Source organism: Chroicocephalus ridibundus, chromosome 2 (genome assembly GCF_963924245.1).
Source record: "Chroicocephalus ridibundus chromosome 2, bChrRid1.1, whole genome shotgun sequence".
Taxonomy (NCBI): Eukaryota; Metazoa; Chordata; class Aves; order Charadriiformes; family Laridae; genus Chroicocephalus; species Chroicocephalus ridibundus.
In genome coordinates, this window is record NC_086285.1 from 37,154,152 (window position 1) to 37,178,186 (window position 24,035).

Below are 24,035 nucleotides of genomic sequence, written 5' to 3' on the forward strand. Positions count from 1 at the left end.
TAATTATTTATACATTTGATACAAAATTGCTTCATACAAAGATTAAGATTGAGCCTTAAATTGCCAGCATGGGGACAGAGATTTCGTCCTATGATGAGCCTCGTCTAGATCGACACAGCTGAATCACAGTTTAAATGTGTAATGAGTCTGGTATTACACACAGCCGGAGTGACTTACACCAAATGTTACATGTACTGGGTAAGCTGAAGTCCAAAAGTAAATCTTGCCCTGAGAAAAATCTGAGCTTTTGTGACACATTCATCGGAGTGTCTGTTTTCAGGAAGGCTTAGCCCACCGTCCTTCATTTTGAGATTCAAAGTGACAGATATTTAAAACAAATAACGATACGGCAATATTATTCAGTCTCCGGAAGTTTGAGGGGAACAATCTCAGCCTTGAGGCACTGAATTTCAGTCAGAAGTAATTTCTAATGTTGCTTCATCCTATTACTTGTAAATTCAATATAATTAGAGGCATATTCAGTTCATTACCAATTTGAACTCTTGCCCAGTTTTTTTCAGTCTGTTGCTTTTTCAAAACACTTTATTAAAAACTTGTTTTGCTGTCATATATTTTAAAGGGAAATAATATCTCACAACTAATCATTTATTAAGATAATACAACCACACAATGCAGAAAAACAACAACGTAACCTCGCTAGAAACAGATGGAGAGTGAGAAATAAACCTTTGCTTGGTTGCACATGAGTATTTTGAACTTGCATTTGAAATATGTATTAGCTGTGTTTTCATCCCAGGAGTGATAAATACAACATTAGATTGAAAAACAATTATTTCTCTTGCTTTTGGGCGTACAGTACATTATTACCTAGACTCACTTATTGTTTCAAATAATGCCTTCTGAATTTTCATGTGTTTTTCACTTCTTATAAATGCCTACAATGAGAGACAGGAAACCTGAGCACAATGTGAAAACCATTTCACTGTATTACTGTTATTTTGTTATTTTATTCCTGCTGCCTCATTAGGCCAATTGTCAAAAATCACATATCAGAGAGCAAAGATTTCCATTTTTAATAATGGATGATGGACTAGAGCGATCTTTTAAAAGTACAGACAGCGCCCACCCAATACAACATCCTCTGATGTCGACGGGAGGTTTTCCATGGATTAGTGATAAAAGAAACATCTATATATTAGTCACAGGATCCCGCAAAGCTCGTGTTAGGAATCAGACATGCCAAACCTATTATCATCACTAAATATTGGGTAACCGTTTTGTCTGGTCTCGGGCAAGCGCTAGCAGTTGTCTTGTTGCCTTCCTCCCGTTTGCATGCAGCGCTGCCGCTGCGGCTCTACACAAGGGTGTGAAAAGTGGTTCCCCACACGCTCTTCAAAGCTTTACCAAAAAAGCTCAAAATCTCTTCTTTCCTGTGCCGCAGGACCATCGTTTCAGCAGCACACCCTGTCTGAAGGTGTACGTGCTTCGCCCCAGGTCAACAAGATGCCTATAGTGAGTTAGCGCTCGGAAGGGGCTGTGCTCACTGTCTGGCCCAGCAATGCCCAAGGGGCATTAGCCCTGCTGAAAGATGAGTGGGGATTGCCAAAAATTCCCGGACTCACGTTTACAGCTCCTAAGGGAGGAGTTTGAAATGTAGAGAGAGCCTTGTGATGAGTTTGGGTAAGGGCAGAGCCAGCCCCAAAAGTGATGGCTGGACCTGGGATGCAAGTTTTGTGTGGGAACGGGACTGTTCCTACCCAAGTCCTGTTGGACTTGTGCAAGCATCATGACAACTTTCTAACTGGATACCCACGGAGAGGAAAAACCTCTCAGAGCTGCCCCGTAGTATAAGTATAATATACAGTACTGCCCCGCAGTATAGTATAATAGCACAGCAGCACTTAAAAAAACTGGCCCCTGGACCACTAGTGGAGGCCTTCATTTCCCAATACATCTCTCATCTCTAGCAGGGTCCCATCCCTGCTCACGGTTAGTGCAGGTCAGTGAGAGAAAAACCAGGTCTTCCAGTAAGCAGCATTAGGGGGAAAGTGTCTGAAGGGCAGTAAAGCACCAGGGAAACCAGCAGTCTCCCAGACAGTATTTTTAACAGTATTAAAAGCCTTTATAGCTATTATTTATTCATTTTGTTCTTCTTACAGGCAGCATCCCTCAAGAATAAATATTCACCTATATATATATATATGTGTGAGTTTTCGTCCTTTTTGGTTTTCATGTGCTGTGTCCTTTGCTTCATTTTCTTTAACTTTCTCCTTTCTTTTTCTTCCCTTCTCTTGTGTTTTATTGTTGTTGCTTTGATTTTCTTCCCCTGCATTTTTTACTCTCTTTTGACTTGTCTTCTACTCCTGGCTTCATTTCTGTCCTTGCTTCTTCTCATTAAAAAGTCCAGCAATTGAATATTTAACGTTGACAGACAGACAGACATAATCACCACAGGGCTTTTAAGTTAATACCCTGCTCTTATTGAACGTCTGAGGGAAACTGAACCCCAAAGAGCTAATAATTAGGGCTACTTGCAGATTCAGGAAAACAACACTAAATTGGTTGCACTTCTTCCAAAGTACACTGCAGCCATGAAGGCCAGAAATGTAATGTTTTATTTGTTAAAAAAAAAAAAAAATATATATATAGTCTTTAAATTAAGAGTATGTTGTTTGGAGCAGATAAATGTATAGGCTGGGCTGAACCTAGGCTGGTGCCATCATCCTGCTGAAGTAGGAATGGCAAAATCCTGTAACAAAGGGATGAAAACACAAAGCTTGAAGCAGACGGGTGTTTGCCAGTACATGGGATATTCCCGAAAGAGGGGATATTGAAGTCTCTGTGCACCTGAGGTCTGGGTGGCATACCACAGAGGTGTGAACGTGAGGTTGCATGCCCTCAACCCACTCTGATCATACATACATCAAACAGTAACACACAGAGGACTCACACTTCTGTAGCAGCACTGAGGCTGTAGGGTTTTCATACGTCCTCAACTGCCCAACTCACAGATTTTTGGCTACAGTTTTTGCTGTTTAATTTTCTATAGGCATGTACATATCCCAACAGATATTTAAACGGCTATCAGTCTAAAACGGGGATCTCAAGCACGTTCTTGTCAGGCCCCAGCTCCGCTGTGCTTGCCTGGGAGGGGAACCAGTGTTTGCAACACCTAGGGGTTCATAAACCCAGATTATTTCCAGATTATTGACCAGATATTTCACCTGGACTCTGCTACTTCTGAAAAAACCTTTCATGCAGTGGTAAAACATAGTGACCCAGAGGTAGCAATCTGGAGCTCCTGTTGCCCTCGGCATGTCTCTCCCATCCAGGGAGAACCGCAATCTGCAGGTCAATCAATCGGCACTTCACACAGACACGGACATGTCCCTGAGAGGGCTAAAGGGGTTGAAAGGACAGTGCTAAAGGCATTTCTGGAAGAGTAGTTACTACTTGGATCTTTTGGAAACCACAGTGTACAGATAAATCAATCACAGACTAAACAGGGCTGGCAGTGGCTACATTCACACCTCATGAATGGAAGTGAATTGTCTTTTTGTTTGGTAATTCAGTTGTTTAGTCCCAAGATCAGTTTGCCAGTTTGAATCAGAGCAGATTTCTGTAACTCAGCCCTGCACGTCACAGCTCGAGTGAAACTAATGCTCCAGTCTTCTTTGAACTTCTGAGTATTTTGACCTTCAGAACTTGTACCATGAATTTTTCAATTAACTAGCTCATAATTAAATCAACTGATTAAATAAAGAAGTTTTAGTTGATAAAGTACCGTTATGCATTCAGATGGCACAGGAGTTTTAATGATATGTAGATTGTCCCTAAGAACAGCTCAGAAACGGACTCCATCCTCCTACACAGCTTCATGAGTCCCTCAATGCCCCACAGCCCCACCACTGCCCAGGCAGCCCACCCAAATGAGGCACAGTGGCCCTGGAGACAAGGATACAAGACACTTTGTCTCTGCCCTTGGCTCCACGAGTGCTGGCAGGGTGTACTGCTGTTTTGTGCCTCCATTCCGTGCTCCAAAATGAAGCTGTGATGCCACCTCTGCTATGGAGTGCTCCAAGAGCAGGATGATATATCTCATCCTTGAGACTCGGTCTCACGGCACAGAGGGTATATTCAAGCAGTGGCTCTGGAGTTGGGAAGGGAGGGGTTGTCACCAGGTATTTTTCAGCGGAGAGCATGTGTGAGAATAGCTGGAGAAAAACAGGAAACAAAGGAAAAAATTGACATTACTCAAGCAAGTATTGGGAGATGTGGCATTAACAAAAGCAGAGTTTTTTTGACTGAAAGCTGGCTGAAGCAAGCTTGCAGTTGAGAATGAATCACAGAATCATAGAATCACAAAGCCATTTAGGTTGGAAAAGACCTTTAAGATCATCGAGTCCAACCGTAAACCTAACACTGCTGAGTCCACCACTAAACCATGTCCATGTGTGCCAAGCCTACAAGTCTTTTAAACACCTGGAAGGATGGTGACTCAACCACTTCCCTGGGCAGCCTGTTACAATGCTTGATAACCCTTTCTGACAAGAAATTTTTTCTAATATCCAATCTAAACCTCTCCGGCGGAACTTGAGGCCATTTCCTCTCGTCCTATTGCCTGTTACTTGGGAGAAGAGACCGATCCTCACCTCTCTACAGCCTCCTTTCAGGTAGTTGTAGAGAGCGATAAGGTCTCCCCTCAGACTCCTTATCTCCAGGCTAAACCACCCCAGTTCCCTCAGACGCTCCTCACAGGACTTGTGCTCTAGACCCCTCATCAGCTTCCTTGCCCTTCTTTGGACACGCTCCAGCTCTTTCTTGTAGTGAGCAGCCCAAAACTGAACACAGTATTCGAGGTGCAGCCTCACCAGTGTCAAGTACAGGTGGCAATCACTTCCCTAGTCCTGCAGACCACACTGTTTCTGATACAAGCCAGGATGCTGTTGGCCTTCTTGGGTACCTGGGCACACTGCTGGCTCGTATTCAGCTGGCTGTCGACCAATATTCCCTGATCGTTTTCCACCAGGTAGCTTTCCAGCCGCTCTTCACCAAGCCTGTAGTGTTTCATGGAGTTTTTTTGACCCAAGTGCAGTATCTGGCACTTAGATGCCCTCTTCTGTTGTTTGAGTTGGCTTTTGAGCAAGAGATACCATTTTCTGTGTAAGTAGATGGCCTGCCTAAAACATTATAGCAACCTCCAGAGTTCTCAGTCTTGGTTCACCACTGGGCCCAGGCACCAAGAGACATTGGGTGAGAGTCTACCATGTAGAGCCTACCACTACAGGTATCTCAAGCCTAGGCCACCCTTGTCCTTGCTTAAGCAAAAAGAGCTTTCCATTGTATATGAACTTCATCTGGCTTTGGATCACTTCCAGACTGTGCTAGGAAAAGCATCCTTTCCCATCCCTTAGAGGTGAGCACCATGACAAAATGCAACAACAGAAAACATATGTCTCGGAGGATAGAAACAAAGCACCCAGGATTTTTCTAAAAGCTCTTTAGGCCAGTTCCTCAATGCAAATCTTTCTTCCAAATGTAGGACTCGCTGTGCCACATGAACCCATACCTACTGCTCAGATTCTAAATTTAGACTCTCTTCAGAACTGAAACTATACCAGAGGAAAAATGTTTAACAATGGTCTTGACATATCCCTCTTCAAATACTTGCCTTGCAAAATCCTTTTGTGTTCTTTTAAGTAGGACAGTTCCTTTCCTTTGTGTAATTCAAGTGTGGCATAAAGTGGGAGCTACCCATTTAAAAACACACACATCCACGAGTAGAAAAATAAGGGAAAACAAGTCTCAAACAATGAAACTGCTTAATGTTGCAAGTAGGGAGTAAGAGGGAAGACAGAAGAAGGAGGAGGAAAGGAAAAAGGAAAGGAAAGAAAAAAGTTGCACAGTATTTTGCTGATTCTTCTCAGGCTAGGATGCATGTAATGTTTATCACATTGTCAATATTTTGAAACTGTCACTTAAATATCTCATCTTGAAATAACTTGAAAAGTAGTAATGTCATATTAAATATAATAATTATTATTATGTGCCACAGGCCCGTTTCCTTGCATGCATGCCTTCTGTCAGTATTTGTTCTGTGTTTTGTTTCACTTTCATGGAAGCACGTGAATGGGAGAAGGATTCGCTACTACTCCTACCCAAAGTCATAATGGCGTGTTTCGGATGTGAGACCTACCTCCTGTGTGATGGACAGTGGTGATGCAGGCAACAGATAATAGGACCGGAGGAGTCAAAACCAGGCTTCTTAGAATCAAGCAAATGTGTTTAACACCAGCAAGTAGGCAAAATCCATAAAATAATTCATACCCTGAAACGGCACTGAATGGAACATTTTTAAAAACATTTTCAAGATGTATTACTAGATTTTTAATTCCTGAACTGTGCATATAGCGCATTTGTTTGATTTAGTGTCTAAAATAAACTTTTACTACTTTTTATTCCTGCTAACACTGAAACAATTAGCACAGCAAAGGGAGAGTGTATGAGATTCCCCCCCAGCCCACTCATCAACAGAGCTCTTAAGTGCATTCCCAACTGTGTAGTCCACCTTCACCCTCAGCTTCACATCTGCAGCCCCACTGATAGAAGTCTTCTGGTGGCTGGGGTCTGTGTTAGGAGGAAGGGAACCCAAATACAACTTTCCAAAGCTCAAGCAGCTAGGTATTGTGATATTGAGAGGTAGGTGTATCTCAGAAGGGTATTTAAACAAGTGATGGAGACAAGAGATGTCAAACTACAGATAACTTCTGAGCAAGACACTCACAGGGCAGATCATTAGATGATGGTGCATGTGGAAGGTGAGACCATGGAAGAAGAAACAGAGAAAAAGGTCAGCTAATAGAGAAGCAAAAAGAGGCACAGGTTTGCTTCACTGGAAGAAAGGAGGAGAGGACAAGAAAGAGATCCAGTCCCAACAGAAAAGAGAAAGAGACAGCAGTCAAAGAAAGAACAAGGATGATCCACAGGATGTTACATGAAAAAAAAAAAAAAGCCAGAGGACTCTGTAGGCATTTTTGCTCACATTAAGAAGAGGAAGGTCTTTGTGACCAGTGATTTCTATTACGAGTAATTGGAAAGACTGTTGTCAAAGTCAGATTTAGACAAGAGAATGGATACTGGCGGCTAGGAGCAAGGATGTGCTGTAGGGCTGGAAAAGTTCCTGAGGGGAAAGAAAGAAAATCCACCAGCTGTCCTTCGTGGTGGGTCAGATGACACTGCCATAGTCACATTAGAGGTGATCAGGGACAGCTGCCGCGTGAAAATGCAGAAATGAATGAAGTTACACTCGCCCTTCAGCAGGCGAAGAGGAAAGGCATGACTCAAGAGGTAGGATAAGCTGATGGCTCACGGGCCAGTGCTATGAACAAGGTTCTGGAATGTGTGACCCCCAAAAAGGGGTTCAAAGGGTGAGGACTGCTCTTAGGAATGGACTCCATGTGGATAACTCCTAGTATTGCAGTCCCATGACTGATAGGAACTTTAATCTAGAAACAGAGGGGAGAGGGCTGGGAGACTCAGTTAATCTCCATGCCTGATTTTGATGCAAGGAAAAAAGGAAAACCAGATAAATGAGATTATTGCAATGGGTAATAGGACACAGAAGGGGAGAGAAATAGGCAGCAAGAGAATATGGGAATAATATTGAAGAGAGGAATAAATGTTTGTATGATACATTTAATGAAATTTGCTATTTAAAACTGGATTAAAACAGAGAAAATCAAGAGAAATGCTGCGCATTAAGAGCAGATACATATAGGAAGTATAATCTCTGGTGCAGAACAAAAGAAAAGGATATTACAAGAACAATAGAAACACGTTGGAATAGTAATCTTGGCTCAAACACAGGCATTGAAAAATACGCATTATTTAAAAAGGAAGAAAAGGTAAAAAGCGGTGAGGTAGCAATTCTCATTAACTGATGAAGTAGACTGAAAAGAAATAAGAATTGATTGCTTCAGTAAAACCCAGAAACAGGCTAAGTCAAAAATCACTTTTGGAAAGCCTGAAAAAGAGGATCTATGGGAATTAAAATAGGGTATGCCACTCACTTTGATGGTTAGATTTTGTTATGGCCGGAGATTGCCATCTTATTACAAGAAATAAAGGGAACACATCATTAGCAGAGTTTAAAATTCACCACGCAGTAAGCAACACTTCCAAATACAGAAGGTCTAACTATGTTTGCAGGAAAGGGCCAAATTTCTACAGCAAGTAGTCCCAGGCTCTAGAGCAACTTCACATCAGATACAGTTCTGGTAAGTACCAAAGCACTTCAAGGTAACTGCTCGTAGCATAGAAATTTGGTCTAAATGACCATGAGCTAATTCAATTTAAAATAAGGAGAAGGACAAAAACAGGCCTAGACCCATGATCCGTGAGTTTGAACTTGAAATGTCCAGCAAGCCAGAAAGTAAAAATCTTAAGACCTCTAGGATCTGAATGTAGAAATGTAGGATGTAGACTTGGCCACAAGGGTACAGAAATTACTATGAATTTGCACCCCTATCCCACCCTCCCGACATACAACAACGGGGAAAAATAATTGTGGAGCAGGACAAACAAAAGTACGAGACTGAACTACAACTGGGTAAGGCTCAGGCTGGGGGAGAGCCTGCCAAAGAAACACACAGCAAGTGTGCATCAAAATAGGTAAACATACAGACAAACAAATACAAATATTGCTGTTGGGACAGTTTTCACTGGCCCTCTGTTCCAGATATCCCAATGTAATTCAATTTTTATCAGGATCTGCTCAGCAAAAAGCAGCATATCCACTTCCAAGACATACTGGAGCTGGTTTATACTGGAAAAATCTGTGCATTCTATGAACCTACCCTGTCCCATCTCATTGCAAATGAGTTAAGCAAATCTGGTTTACTTTGCATGGCACTGGACGTAAGGAAGTGCGGACTGCTTAGTTCCATGTCTCCAGATGTATCAACAGCACCATAAATCTCACCACACCAAACTACTTTTGACTACAGGAACTGCATAAGGGGAGAGAGCACAATCTTTGAGCTTTTATTTGTGTTTCATAGTGGCTGTTAGATGGCCATTTGGAAAGAGCAGAGTTGGCAGAAATGGGTGAGGAGGAAAACACAGCTGAGGAAAGTGTGAAGAACTTCATATATTAATTAGCCCGCTATATAAGAGAACCTGATGCTTAGGGAAAGTCAGAGCTTGAAGGTGGGCTTTGCAAATACCATGCAAATAGGAAGAGATAGCACAATCTTCCCACAACACAATTCCAGTGCTGGGCTGTGAGTGCAGCCAGGAGGAGTCGCACACGCTGGGAGTGAGCATTAGCCCCTGCAGGGTTTTGGGGGCAGAGATGGTGTTTATACCCTAGTTGTATAGTGACTGGTGCAAGGAGGTATTGAGCTTTGACTTAGGGTTCTGGATGCGACTGTAATAACTAGAAAAATAAAAAGGGCACAGCCTTTGGCCTCAAATACTGTTTATGCTGGGTAACAGCAGGTACGTGTATCACTGTGGCAGGCAGGATGCATTCAGGCTTTCTCCTGCAACGTGGCTGAGACCTGGCATATCATGCCGTACGCCACGAACTTCAGCAGTTACAGGCAAAGCCTTCTGAGCACGGTGACTGGACTACGGCGAGGGCTGTCTTTACTCCATCAGGTGCTCCTGGGAACACTGACACCATGGCAAATTGCAAGAATCAAAATCGGATGCCTGGCTGCAGGCAGGGCAGGCCAATCTAACCATAGCTCCTGTTGCTGTGGGGTACCTGGCCTGGCTGGGAAGCATCCCAGCTGACCAGTAAAGCCTGAGTCAATTTTCCATGATAATCCTACCAAGGGGCTGGGGTTAATGAAGGCACAACAGAGCACCAGGCCCACCTAGCACGGTGGGCAGGTATTCTCCAGCCAGCATCCCAGCACCTGGGGTCAGAGCAGCCCTGTGACCACACTGGAAAGCAAATGATGTGGGCAACAGTGACCTGCACCATTCATGCAAGGCATGGAGGTCTTTTACCAGTCCTTTGATCTCTCCAGGGCTACCTCCCAGTGTCACTGGGGTTTTCCCAGCCCTTTGTTCCTCCCACCACTGCTAAGCATCCACTGGAAACGGCTGCCCGCGCTGTCGCTTCAATACGCTATGGCATGCGACAAAGATTCCCCATAACCTCTCCCTAGAGAAACCAGAATTTATTTTTTAGGGTTACAGAAATTTTTAAAAACAGTGGAGCTCACACAGGGCACACACCTCCACCAGTGTGAAAATAATGTGTGTGGCTCTGCTCCTTCGAGCGACTTCTTCTTCGTGCATCAGGTAAATGATGAATTACCCTGTCAGTCAGAGCTCTCCCTTGCAGGGAGATAAAAAGCATGTGCCTGAATAGAAGTTACTTGGTTTTAGCTGCCACACAGCCTCATAGATGGATGTGACAGGTGGCTTCTGTGGCACCCAGTCCTGGGAGCTGCCCCATACATTCAGCATGGGATTCTGTGAGGTGCTGCAAAATGGTGGCCAGAGATGAAGTTTGGGCTTCTGGGCATCACCTGGCTACACAGAACACCACAAAGGCTGCAGGGCAAGGACAGCATGGAGTTGTTTTCACATCTAAACCCCGTGGCTGACAGACACAGTCCCCGCTCCAGGCTACAGCATGGCCTTGGCCAGGGCAGGGCTCTGAGCTTTGCTCTTGGCAGATCCACCTGGGCTGGGAGCTGGGGGGCTGAGTCAACAAAAATCTGTGGCAAAGCCAGGACAGGTCTCCCTGAAAATTATACATACAGATAAATATATATATATATATATACACACACAGAAGTGACAGGAGGAAAGAAAGGACTAGAGAAAATTCCCAGGCTGGGGAGCAAACCTGTCCTGTAGATGTCTTCATGGAGCCTGTTTTTACGCTTCTCACAACCAGATACTTACCAAAGGAGGAAACTGTGGTTCTCGATGGGTGATCACTCCCAGCTCTTCACTGGGCTCACCTCCATCCTCATGGCACTGCCTTGCAATCCCCATAGATGTTTTCTCCAAGAGTGATGAAAGAAACTGTTACAGAGCTCTGCTGGCTCTAACCCAGTAAAATTCTCTGTGGGGAGACAATGGTTGCTGTTTATGGGGCCTTTCTAATGAGGGGTGACCCAGAAAGATTTTAACTTTCTGATCATCACGCTATGATAGCCATGAGGGTAAGTGAGTATTGTACAACCAGGTTGGTCCGCTGCCAAGCAGCCTGAAATTTACTTACAGCGTGTGGGTGCCTACCCCAAACAGTTTGGAGCATAAGGAAAACCTGCGCAAGTCCTACTTTATTTTTTACTGTACTGCCTAATAGATGCTCTGTCAAGTTATACATTTCTTGCTGTGACAAATTATTCTTCTTCTCCTGACAGGACCTCCAGCTGAGTCCGCTGTGCTCAATTAGGAGAAAATGCATATTTTAATCCGCCCCATGGTGTAGTAACATTTCACTCTGTGGCCTTGGCAAAGGAGCCATTTAACTATTTCTGCAGTGGTTTCACATGCAGCACATTATTCTAATGTCAGCAGCATTTCCGTCTGTTCTAGTTTCCCTGGCAGTCCTCCCCTAGGCATTGGGATGTGGACAATTAAAGCCCACTTTATCATTTTGGAACCAATGATTTCCTTCCCCTGATACATTTCATCACTACGCACCAGCTGCTCTTACCGTCACAACCATCTCCGCTTCTCCAGGCCACTGCAGGCTCCTGGTAAGATGTTGTGACCACTCTCCACTGGAGGACCGGCAAAAGGTGCTCCTATAGCCCTCCTAAAGTGACGCATCGGGTCTCTGCCCTCCTCGGTAGCCATGACCAGCTCCAGATCTCCTCCCATCTATGGCAATGAATGGACATCACCCCAAAACCAGCGAGCCTATGTTATATGGAAAAGGGCCACCTCTTCCCAATAAATCATCATGACTTCTGTGAAATGTCTTCTAATGCTGTAGTAGCACTTGAAAACTACCCAGGCGTGACTCAGCAGTCATGGAGAGTTGATGAGATGGGAACTCACATGACATTACTTTTATGGTGCAATATGGCTCTCTTCACTGTTTGCAGGGAAAACAAACAATTAAGGGTTATTTGTGGGTAAAAAAAAAAAAAAAAAAAAGTCCAGGGAGAGGAACAAACTGCACGGAAAAAAAAAAAAGCAAACGTGGAAAATTCTTTACAGGAAATCAGGATCTCTGTGGAAATACTCAGCCGTGCTGGTACATTCAGGATGGGGTCTGCCCAGAGGGATGGCACTGCTTTTTTTGACTGCTTCCAGGCTATTTTTGTCCCACTGAGTCTCAGAAGTACTTCTGGAGAAATCTTTAATTTCAAGTCCCAATTTTTAGCGTTTCAGCATTTTGCAGAGGATCTCCTCATCTGCTGTTTTGCTTACCTGCAGTCAGAGGTTTGATCATTCGAAAACCTTGCTTGCCCAAAACAAACTCACCGTCCCTGATGTATTCAGTAGTCTGAAAATCCCATTAATTATTTGAAACCATGGTTAGCTGAATTAATTCAATGTCTTCTACTCAACTTGGATAACAAAGATTTGACTGCATTTCTTTTTCTTTTATGCGAAGTGTGCTCTTTGGTACTACTTACCCTATTAAAAATATATCTTGCCTTTTAACCAGCACAAGCAAAACAAAGATAAGCCTGCTGAAAAGGGCTTTGAAAAGCAGTTAAAGCAGCAGAGGAATTATGTGCAAGTCTGTAGAGTATATTTATGATTATAAAACATCATATAAAAATTTAATTGGTACCCATGAAAGGCACCAGCAGCTGGGCTGAGAGGGTCCTCCGTGGAACAGTTTAGCAAGGCAGCAGCAGAACAAATGTTTGCCTTTTCAATACACTCAAAGCCTGTCTTGGAGCTCCACTGATGAGTGGTCAAGCCCACTTAGTCCTTAACTTCTCTAATGTGGCCGGCCAAGGTTGGCCAGGGAAAGGGATCGGTGAGCCGTCTTATCAAATGCCTCAAGTTAAAGGTTTAAGGCTTTGTGCTGGCAAAGGCAGCCAAAGCAAGCAAATCAAGCCTGCTTGAGGTTAGGACTGCTGTGTTTAAAATAAGATTTTAAGAAATGGCACCCCTCGCACTGCATTGCAATACATCTGCAAGTCAAGAGATTCATCCACTGTAGCTCTGACAGCCCTGGCATCTAGTAGGACATCTAGTCTGTTCCAACCAGCTGGACGATCCCAGCAGTTCAAAGGAAAATCCAGTGGCACTTAGAGGGCTCTGGGACATGTCAGCTCCCCGGTTAGAAAAAGGTCCGGTTGCTACCTTAGATATGAAAGCAGAGATATGTACACAACAACGTGGGTTTTCATTAACAGCACTTAACTTCCATGGCTGAGCGCCGAGCTCACACTTCACATGGTTTGAGCTGCTCATGCAACACCACCGGTCATTTTGACACTGTGCGTCACTGTCATCGGATGTGGTGGGTGTGCTGCACAGGCTCCGCTACTGCAGAGCTAGCTCAACCATTAATTCCTTTGAGCTAGTTGTTATTGCTTTTTATTGTAGATCTGTGCTGGATCTGAAACAGTGCCTCAGCAATGAAAAGCTCCCCAGGAGATATGGGAATATCTCATTAGCAAAATTACTTTTTTCCAAGAGTGGTTTTTGTGTAAACATAAAGCCCTTCATTTACAATGAGAACATTTCAGCAGCCATCTCTTCTTCCTTTTTTAATGTAATTTGCCAAGAACATGTATTCTTTTCTTGTATTCATATGGAAAGGAGCAAGATCCTTTAGGAGTTGGCTGATGAGGTGTATGTTTCAGGCAACGATGAGTACAAACGCAAATGTAATCTGGGTATGGCTTTTTGTTTAGCTGTTTTCCTATTGCTTAGCTGCTTTATCTTATTCGGCTAGATCAATCCTAACCTTATCGAAGCAAGGTCTTACTGGATTGTGGTATCACATGTGGCTCACATCCCAGAAAAGAGTGGAGGAGAGATGTTTCATAGGACTTCTTTGAAGCAGGTACAACCCCCCTTGCTGCCCAGCACAGTTGGACCAGACTGCGCTCAGCGAGAAGCGCCCTTGGCCCTCCAGCAACTTCAGTCATTCTTTACCCTCAAATGGGAGATAAGCAATATTTCATGTAGTTTTGTTGTCTCTTTTTTTTTGCAAGTAAGGAAACAGGAACAGAGACAGAAAGTGAGGAAGGGCTCCAGGAAATGCAGTTAGGAAAAAAATGGCATATTTATGAGAAATCCTTCAGACCAATAACTTTTGGGGTGAGACTCAAATAACCTCCACTTGCTTTCACGAGCACAAAATAAGCAAGTTTGGGAGATTGTCATCAGTCCTTGAAAGCAGAATGCAGCAAGGAGATTGGATAAGGCAGGAGAAATGGGATGTGCAGCATTTTACCCCTCCACGCTGTGGAAATAGCATAGGGGAGTTTAGGAGAGACGGTAGGTCCTGCGCTATTCACAGAAATGGGCTGTAGGACAAGGATCGGCTGGAACAACCCCGCTTGTACAGCCCCGGTGCAACTGGTCAGGCCAGAGCACCAGTAGACTGACGGGCATCCAGGTAATTGGATGCGCTGGTAGACCACAGAGCCACAGGGATACTTCTCTGCCAAAGGTGACCATACGGAAATCCCTGTAACTTTGTGTGGCTTAGGACCTAAAGACACACCTTTTTTCAGAAGACATTTGGTTGCCCTTCTTTCACCAAGTTAAACTCAGGTAACTTTATCTCAGCTTCCCACACCAGTGATCTATCAAAGGCAAAAGGGAGACTTGTTAATATTTTCTTGGTGACAGATTTCTCAGTCTAGAAGAGAGAAGGATGTGCAAATACTCAGGCCAAAGCCTTGGTCTCGCAAAGGAAATGTTATTCAGCAGCAGCCAGATCAGCTGCCAGCCTGCATCCAACGAGCACTGAATGAGCAGCGTGGTCATCTAGGCATGGGAGAGAACTTCCTTATGAGCATCACTGTCTCGGGGGCAGAAGCTTACTGATATCCAGTTTTTATGCCACGGTTTCTATCATAACTTTGGAACACAAAGTGGGTCACATTAAAAACCTGCAGACGAGGAAATGAGTTCTGAGGTCAAAACGGACACTTTTAACACTACCCAGCCAGTGCCAGAGCTGACCAAGTCCTGGTCCAGCGCCCTGACAGAGCTTGTTTTTTCCAAGCTTTCTTACCTACCCCTGGATGTGACGGCAGCATATTTGCATGCCGCCTCCACTCCAGTGAGATTCACCTTCAGGAGAAGCATACCAGCTAATTATGAGCAAGCTCTCTGATGATCACTTCATTTGCAATTCCTCGCAAGCAAGGGTTGGGTATTGTATAATACAAGGCGTAGTACCGGCCACTCCGATAACACGAATCGAGAGCGATGTGCAAATGGAAAGATGAGCATTTGTCCTTGAGGGAGGATGTTTAGCATACCTAGAAACACAACCATTTTTAAAATTAATTAATCCCCTTAAGGAATTGTGAGTGATGGATTAGAGACCTTAGCTGGGGAAGCAGTCTGTGACACGGTGTGTGTTGGAGGAGGCACTGAAAAAGGACGCGAGTTTGCAGTCTCATGTGCCGAAGCAAAACCATCAGCCTCAGAGTGGAACATATTTATTGACTGGAGAAGGAGAGGCTCAGGGGAAGCCTCGGGGCTACGCGCAAGCGGAGGAGGGTCTGTGGCACCTACTGCTGGCCGGCCAGCCAGCTCTGAGAGCAGCTCTGCGAGGAGGGGGAAAGCTTAACATCGCATCACCAGGGAGGAATATAGCATGCAATGACATTTTTAAAACATATTCTTGACTCTGAGAAACATCTAGACAAGCAGGGTGGCAGAGGATATGTAGATTTCTTATTTTAATGGAAAAGAACAGCAGGACGTTGCTTCAGATGTGCTTGCTTACTAAATCTGCCTGTTAGTTTTTGAGTCTGAGTCATCTCTATCTTAGTATGCAATGTGTTCCACCAAGTAATGAGATTTCTTTGAGTTTACACTGTATTAGATTTCTCTACACATCAAATATTTAATAAGAATTAGCATCCAGCCATCCTCCTTCTTCCCCTTCACAATAATATTAACTTCTACTGAGACACCAACATTTTGCTACTCACCGTGCAGCTTTGAAGGGTAAGTGAAAAAGCCCTGTATATTTTTCCACGGGATTTGCTGTGGCCCTCTGCAAACACACAGTAATTAAGAGAAAGAATGACCACGAGAAGACGACACAGTAAACCGAAGGTGTGAAAAGAGACCTCTCATTAGTCTTTGTGTCAATTACAATATCTGAGGAACAATTTCATAGCAATAGCATATTTATTTGATGTGGCACAGATATCTGGGCTCGCTGTTACGGATGGCATTTGCTCTTAATGTTTAAAGCACCTCTTTAACAAAATGGCACTCCATAAAAATTTAGTGTGTTCCTACTGTAATTAAAAAGCCCTAGTCATTTTTGCATTTATGATATAAACTATAATAGCTGTAAAATCCTGCAATTAATTTGCGCCAACATTTCATACTTGAGAAATTCTCATTACAAATTTCATTACTTATTCACTTATCTGTAATTTGTCCTATATAACCTAAAGAATATTAACAAATTTAGAGTCACTTTTGCTCTATTAAAAGCTAAATAGAAAAGCCTTTCACCTAGCAAGCCAGTCGTGATAACATTCCCGAGCCTGCTCCAAAATGGTGGTGAGCTACGTTCAGGCTATACAAAAAGAGATGTTCTTTATGAAGCACAAGCTGTAAACGACACGCAAAGCCCTTTGGAAACTGCGTGATGTATCCTGAGCTCATCCACTGCACCCTCATTAGTTTAAAAGCATTACAAGGCTCGAGTGTCTCACGCTCTGGCTGCGAATATGACACACAGCTACCCGAGGGCAGGACTGGCAATAAAGCAACAAGGAAATAGTTCTCTATCCAGCCAAGAGCGACTCTGCAAAGTCCAAAAGACAGGGATTTCTGATTCCCCCTTCTCTCTTCAGTTCTCTCCCCTGCTGCTCACAGTCACAATTTGCACTCTGGATGTCTGCAGGACTTTGAGGGCTATAAAATCTTGAGGAACACTGACACAAAGCCCCAGTTTTCCGCCAAATAAGTGATGGTGCTACCAGAACAAGACAAAAGAAAGGACCGGCCGGAGAGGGCTGCACACATGAGCCAGGGGCAGGAGGAGAGGAACTTCTGCTGCTCCGCAGCTTCCCCCAGCTGTGAATTCTGACAGTGTGACAGCAAAAACACACAACTGGTCTTGAAATTTTGACCATATTGTCTTCACGGCTTTGTCTTCTCTGTCATCTCCTCTGGGGCCAGTGCTCCAACCCAACAGATGCCAGAACTCTGATGAAAGCAGCGTAAGTAAATAAAATCATCATCTCCAAGACCACTGACAACCCCTTGCTCCATCCAGGTCCACTCCAGTGCTACCCAACCTCAAAACAGCGTTTCCAAACATGCTCTTCATAGACTTTCACCCTCTTTGTTTATTCAAACTCATTTTTACTTAAAAGAGGATGCTTTACTCCTCTCCTAGTTCATGACTGTGCATTTGCAGGACAGTACCACTCACCTCACTCACTGTTTTAATGGGATACTCCTGACAAGTCTTGCTGTGATGGTAAAGTATAAAGACAATAGAAGCCAGCAAGAAGCAGGCAGGAACGGGTGAAACTCAGATTGGTTTTCTGTCAAAAAAAAAAAAAAAAAAAAAGAGAAATTTTCTTCTTCACAGTGCAAAATCTAGAAGTACAACTCCACCTCCAAAAAACAGCCCACTGAGCAATTTGTAATACAGTTACAGTAACACAAGCTTTGGGCATGCCTTGAGTATTTTCTGATATGCTAAGAAGAAACAAGTTTCAATCTCCTAAAGCATGGCTAGGCTGAAACAAGAGAAAACAAACTGGGATACCAACAACTACATTTAACTGAGAACTCTCAGAAGTGCGCAAGTAAAGAATAAGATTTTATTCCAATGGGAAAAATGAACTTTGGCTGACTTTGCCTCTTGACTTTGCAAACATGATGAAAGCCATTATAATACACTATGCAAATTAGAAGTATTATGGAAAACAAGGCCTAAAAACAAGTAACTTCACCTTTCTGCAACAGAACAAAGCCCAAACATGCAGTATCAGGACAGTGTCACCGTCCACAAAATTTCCACAAAAATATATTCACAACGAACAGGGACTCGAGTATGAGTATATATGTATGTACTATATAAATACATATATGTATTATCTCCTTCCTAACAATATATAACACTATATTGGCATTTTACTAGCTTTTATACCACATTCATTTTATTTCAATCTGTAATTAACTTCTACAAAATTTAACTGTGATACAGGAAATTACTATTATAGCATAAATAATCTTGCTTCCGAAAATGTCAGCTTTAACACAACCAACAATACAACTCATATGTGAATGAAATTGGCGTACTTGTTCATTTTGTGTGTTCCATCTTTTATAGAATATTATGGTGTAAATTGAAATTTTATACGATTTAATAAACTTATATGATAGCCAAGTACCCACATAACTGTAACAAATGGTGCTCCTCTCTTAATCAGGGCTCTTGGTACATGCAGGTCTCCCTTTAACCATCAAAGCCTTAGCTTATGACAAACCAGACACTATTAAAGGCCCTTCAGAAAAGTACATTTACAGTGCCACAATCCTTCAAATATATACCCCTTAATTCTGGAGGATAGTTGTTGTAAAGGGGAATATAGGATCTACCTTTCTTCCACCGTGAATCAACTTTTGCAAACAGGTTATCCAGCAGAATTTCCATTGTGCTGCATAAAACACAGTGGCAACAAACTAATGTACACACCTACAGTCATATGTGGGGTTTTGTATCAAGCTGACAGACACGAGAATGGAATAACAGAAAAACCTGGGAGAGAGAAAGGTTTATTTGGCCTCCAAATCTCTGTTTAGTTCTACAGAGATAATACCTAAGATTTAAAGTTTCTTTGTCTTTGGTGCACTAGAGGCAATATATGATGCCAGCTGCCATCTTTAAAAAAAGTTGCCAGCCCACCTATACAAATGGTCCCCTGTAGAAAGAGGAGTGATGCACAAGGCTTCTGCTTTGATCTAAAGCCTTCTCCTTAAAACATGTGTAAACGCATTGTGTGTGCTGGATACACATAGACCACTTGCGGCTGCCTTAAGAGCAAAGACCATCAGTCCTCTGCCACGGCTATTCTTTATATGCTGGGTGCCGTCTCTTTGCTTGCCAGCACTATGACACCCTCAGCATCCTCTCCTGTAGAATTAAAGGGTGTCTAGCAATCAGCGTCAACGTTTACCCCAGTTATCTGCAAGGAAGTATCAATGAAGGAATGATTCGGTCAGGCCACCGCATTCCCTGTGAGCCACCCTCAGGCATTTGCAAACAAGTCAAGTGAGTGGAAGGTGTTCAGTTGCTCCCTTTGCTGCACGGAATCCCAGCAGAGCTATAAACAGGGATTTTCAGAGGCAAAGGAGTTGTCACTGGTTTCTGTTCTCTGCGTCTAAGTTTTAAACACAACCTTCCAGCTGGGGTTTTTCATGTATTTTTACACTCTAGAGTAACCACCATGGCACGCAAATTCATGCCTGAAATACATTTTTGGTGTTTGCAATACTTTTAGGAATTATGTTTATGGAATATCCTTGGAAGAGAACGAACTCTTTATTCATAATACATAAGCTTTACATTTTTAATAACAGAATTAGACCTTCACTGATTTTATAACTATACTATTAGCCAACACCCTCTGGTTTCAAATTAATTCGAAATAACTCACACAATGACTTTCTGTAGTCAGAATCAGAGAAGCATGGGCTTTGAAGTAGGCAGAGTCTGTTAAATTAAGCGATAATTGCAGCTGCCGCTAATGAAAGCACAGAACGGTTTCCCTATTCCTTCGCACATAGCCTGGATTTCTCCCGAGACATCCGAATGGATGAGCCGCTGATCACCTTTTGCTAAAATCTGATTTCAGAAGTGGCACAAATGTCTCTGAATAAACTGGAGTTTATTTCTCAGTATATTCCCCCTACTTTTTGTATCATGCAAATAGGTTTGTTTAAAAGCATAATGATAATTTACAGGTACACCAGCATGGAGTCGCTGCTACCTTCTCCCTAAATACCTATATTGCATTAGCACTTCCCATCCTTAGTAGGATCACGTCCCACTGTGGCAGGAGATGGGAGATGTGCAAACACACGTGACCAGAGACCTCTGCAGATGTCAGTGACTCACTGCTCCACCTGAATGGTCACTTATTACACGGGCCATATTAGCCCATAGGATATACTCATGCTGAACTTCAAGAGTGGTAGGGATCAGACGTTGATTATGAAACAGCAAATACCTTTGGGGAAAACGGTATTGTAATAAATGTCTTAGTCGCTGCGCTGGATCCTAACAGCATGTAGAGGGGTTAAATTCACAAGACACGGGGTCCACAATTAAAATGTTGTTATTATCTTGGAGTGGAAAGAAAATGCATCTCACCTCTCCCTCCCAAGCCCTCTAATGTCCTAAATTTTCACAGGGCCTTATACTGCAACACTGAACTCAACAAAGCTATTTATGTAAGTGCTACTGCTGCAAACTCAAAATCCAACAACAACATCCCCAAGTATCAGGTCAGGAATAAATTGGAGCTGTTTGTTTTTGTCTGCGTACTTCAGAACCAGCTGCTTTCTTTACCACAAATATTTCTGTGGCAGATTCAAATAGACCAACACGTGCCAGGAGAGGCAACTAGTGCCGGGCAGTTTCTAACCGTGGAGGAGAAAATGCTCTCTATTTTTGAGGACTGACAGGTCCTCATATGATAAACCTGTCAGAAGTGTTACCTAACCTTGTTGTCTGCATTGCAATCTGTTTCCCAGTAACACTGGGTCTGAGTAGCAGTAATAGAATTAATTATACTTCATTTTGCTGTCTTTAACAGTATTGACCAAATTTAAGAACAAATGAGAAGCGCTTATCAAGCTTGAAGAAAATAATCCATCAGTGGCACAATTTAAATTCTCTGCAGTTCTCTTATTAATCAAAGTAACACTTACTATCCTATCTCCACTTCCCATTAACAGTCATTAAGCACTGTTGCTGATTGAAGCAATTTCTTTAGGGATCTCAACCTCATTTTTAAGAGAACCTTCTACAGTGGAAAACAATATCATACAGGAACAGCGACTTCAGGAGAGGAAGAAGGTTCTTCAATCATGTTCTGACCTTGACATTTCTCTGCAGCAGAAGTTCACCAAGTACACAACCAACATGCTCCAAACTTCTGCCGTCTTTCTTCCGGCAGCACCGGTGCCCCCCGATTAACCAGGGAGGAAAACACCACTTCGAAAGACAGTTATAGCCAGAAGGTTAAGTGTCTTTAACAATTGTACCGGCCTGCATCGGTGATTATTATTTATAGAGCCCTTTCATACACAGGGAAACAATAAACAAAAAAAGAAATCATGAGACAGCTCATTCTGTCACCTTACTGTCAACCCTTGGACAAATCCAAGCCGTGATAAATCTCAAAGGTTATATGGAACAGAAAAGATTTCTGATGTTGACTTTTTCTCCCCGTTATAAACAATGTCACAGATTGATAGCTTTTGTGGGAATAAATGCAGTCCCTCTCAAAGGAAGCCCAGCGCGGGGGTGCAACACAAAGGGGCAGGGAAAAGCCCGGGCTACGAGCGCTGAGCCCCGGCAGCGCGGAGCAATACGTGTTCAGGGCTGCGGGTGCGTTGCCAGAGCTCTGCGCGGTCACTCCCAGGCTTGCAGGTGGCACAGGACCACGCAGGGTAACCAAAAAGCCCTTTACGATTCAGGGGGGTTCCCGTGACTCTCTGCACTCTCAGGGAGCTTGTCCCGTGGAGGGGCTTTGCCGGGTTCCCTGCGAGGCCCTCGGGTGTACCGATTTCACAGGTCGCCTTCTTGTGCCACTGTCTCCTAACTCAGCATTTCCCAGAATATTTCGCTTTTACTCCTTTAGACAGCTTTAGGGAAAATGCTTCTCTTCCTAAATCAGGAAAAATACTGGGAGGCTGGAGAAATCAGAGCTAACTTACATTTGAACAGCAGTAAAAATCCTGACTTATAACACCTCATAACGATGTTTACGTACAAGGCAGACGTTCACCGGATCACAATTCAGCTCGGCAAAAGGAATATTCCAGAGCCTGACTGCATTTCCACATCTCTCACAGCAGGACTTGTATTGACTGTCCATTTTTGTCAGGTACCCATCTGCCTCTTGGCCTTTAGACACAAATGTTCCCGACTTCTGTATGGGTTGGCCATACCAAGCCTAATATCAGTCTTATTCGACCCGAACCTCCAACATCCAAGAGCTCATAAGATCGATCATAAATGTTCACACTGTGAACCGTTTCCAAAGTCTTCCACCCATCATACTGACTAACTGAGTTCACTTTATCCTTTCAGGGAAGAAAAATCCATCAGTTGTACTAAATATAGAGACGTCACTTCTGCTTAAGAAGTACTTGACCTGCAAATTAGTGGGTGCCGGGGAATATTTTAGGGAAGTATCACTGGATATCTGCACGGATCTCATTCTGTCAGCGTTCCAGTTGTCAAAAAACAGGTTAGCGGCCTCCGTGGGCATTGGGTCTGTCCTAGCGTGGCTATTTCACACCCACTGCCACGGCCCTCCCACTTCAGGGAAAGAGGGAAAAAAGATGCAAGTCTGGCTGCGTGCTCTGCCTACTTACAACCTCCACTTGTGTTTATATACCAAACGAAAATACAGTATGACCTTGGAATTTGGTGGCCAAACCACATGCTGGTTTTATTCCATATATAAATGGTAGGCTGAGTATCAGGTTGGCAAAATTCAGCTTTAAATAAAGGGAAGAACAAAACACCACTTAACTTTTATGCAGCTAACTACACAATTCCAGGCTCCACGATATGAAATGCTAGGCTAGATTTTGGATCAATGTAATACCTACTCCCATTAAAGCACTTAAAAAGGAAAACGTCTTACAAAGTGTCCCATTAGGCTGACAAATTTACAACACTATGAATAGAAAACCAGAATACAGCATTGTGTTCAGGGAGCATGAATGGATTTCAGCTCCGTAGTGTTTCATCTATATGGAGAAGGTTAGATAGCCTATCACATACTTTCTCACTATTTATCAGCTCCACTTTCTACAGACACATGTATTAAAGTAAATTAACAATCAATTGTGGAGTGAATTACGGCAACTGTAGTGGGACTGAATAGAAGCACATGGGAACATAGTACGTCTAAGCTTCCATCTCTGCATATGTCACTTACCATTGATGCTAAAGATGATCAGGAGGAAAATCCATGTACTCTCACACACAGGACATCACCCTGGCAAAGCCCGCGGTGTAGGGTGGGATTGTTCAGCTCTCTTCTTCAGTAGCTCCATGCGGAGGCATAAAGCTCTGTTGGTAGAAAATCTAAGGGCTCTATTGATGTACACATGCTTGACACAGTAAAATAATTTTAAACAAAGGGAACATAGGGAAAAAAACTATAGAACGATAGGAGGCCTCCTTCGGAGCATAAAATCTTACCTTCTCTTTCTCCTTCACGAATTCTGCCCGGGTTGAAAGTCCCATAAGCCAGACAGAATACAAAGTCACTAATTGCAGCGTAGCTATTGAAATAATTTATGCCATACCATCCATAGCTTCCTGTCATCTTTCTAGGGCACTTGGGCTGCAGTAACTGTGTATTCTAACACGTTAACTCATTGCATTATATAGCCTGTTAGTCAAACGAACTGTTGGGAACAATCTGTTCCCAGTCAAGCCGGAGAAGGCTGTTTGTTTAACTACAATGATATTTTACAAAAAGTAAGCACATTTAATACCACAGTCATAGAGCTGTAGATATTTTTGTCTTATTAAAATGGACAGATATATGACAGGACAAGGGGAAAAAGGCAATTTTTATTCTTATGCTTTTAATTTTTAATGTGAGCACCGTATTATGATAAGCGCTTCCAGCACATCTTACATAATAGAAAAATAG

At 43.1% G+C, this 24,035-nt stretch overlaps 1 long non-coding RNA gene across 3 annotated transcripts; it reads right to left on the minus strand.

Moving 5' to 3' along the window:
• Positions 1 to 13,693: 13,693 nt before the first annotated feature.
• Positions 13,694 to 23,727, minus strand: LOC134511312 (uncharacterized). Of its 3 annotated transcripts, none has more exons than XR_010069851.1 (5): positions 23,576 to 23,727; positions 23,310 to 23,443; positions 17,552 to 17,666; positions 16,086 to 16,150; positions 13,694 to 15,404 (listed from the first exon to the last, which is right to left on the minus strand). It is a non-coding gene; the product is annotated as an uncharacterized LOC134511312 (long non-coding RNA). The 3 variants fall into 3 exon arrangements; XR_010069850.1 differs by having other exon boundaries at positions 16,086 to 17,322; XR_010069852.1 differs by having other exon boundaries at positions 16,086 to 17,322; positions 23,310 to 23,458.
• Between the last annotated feature and the right edge of the window lie 308 nt (positions 23,728 to 24,035).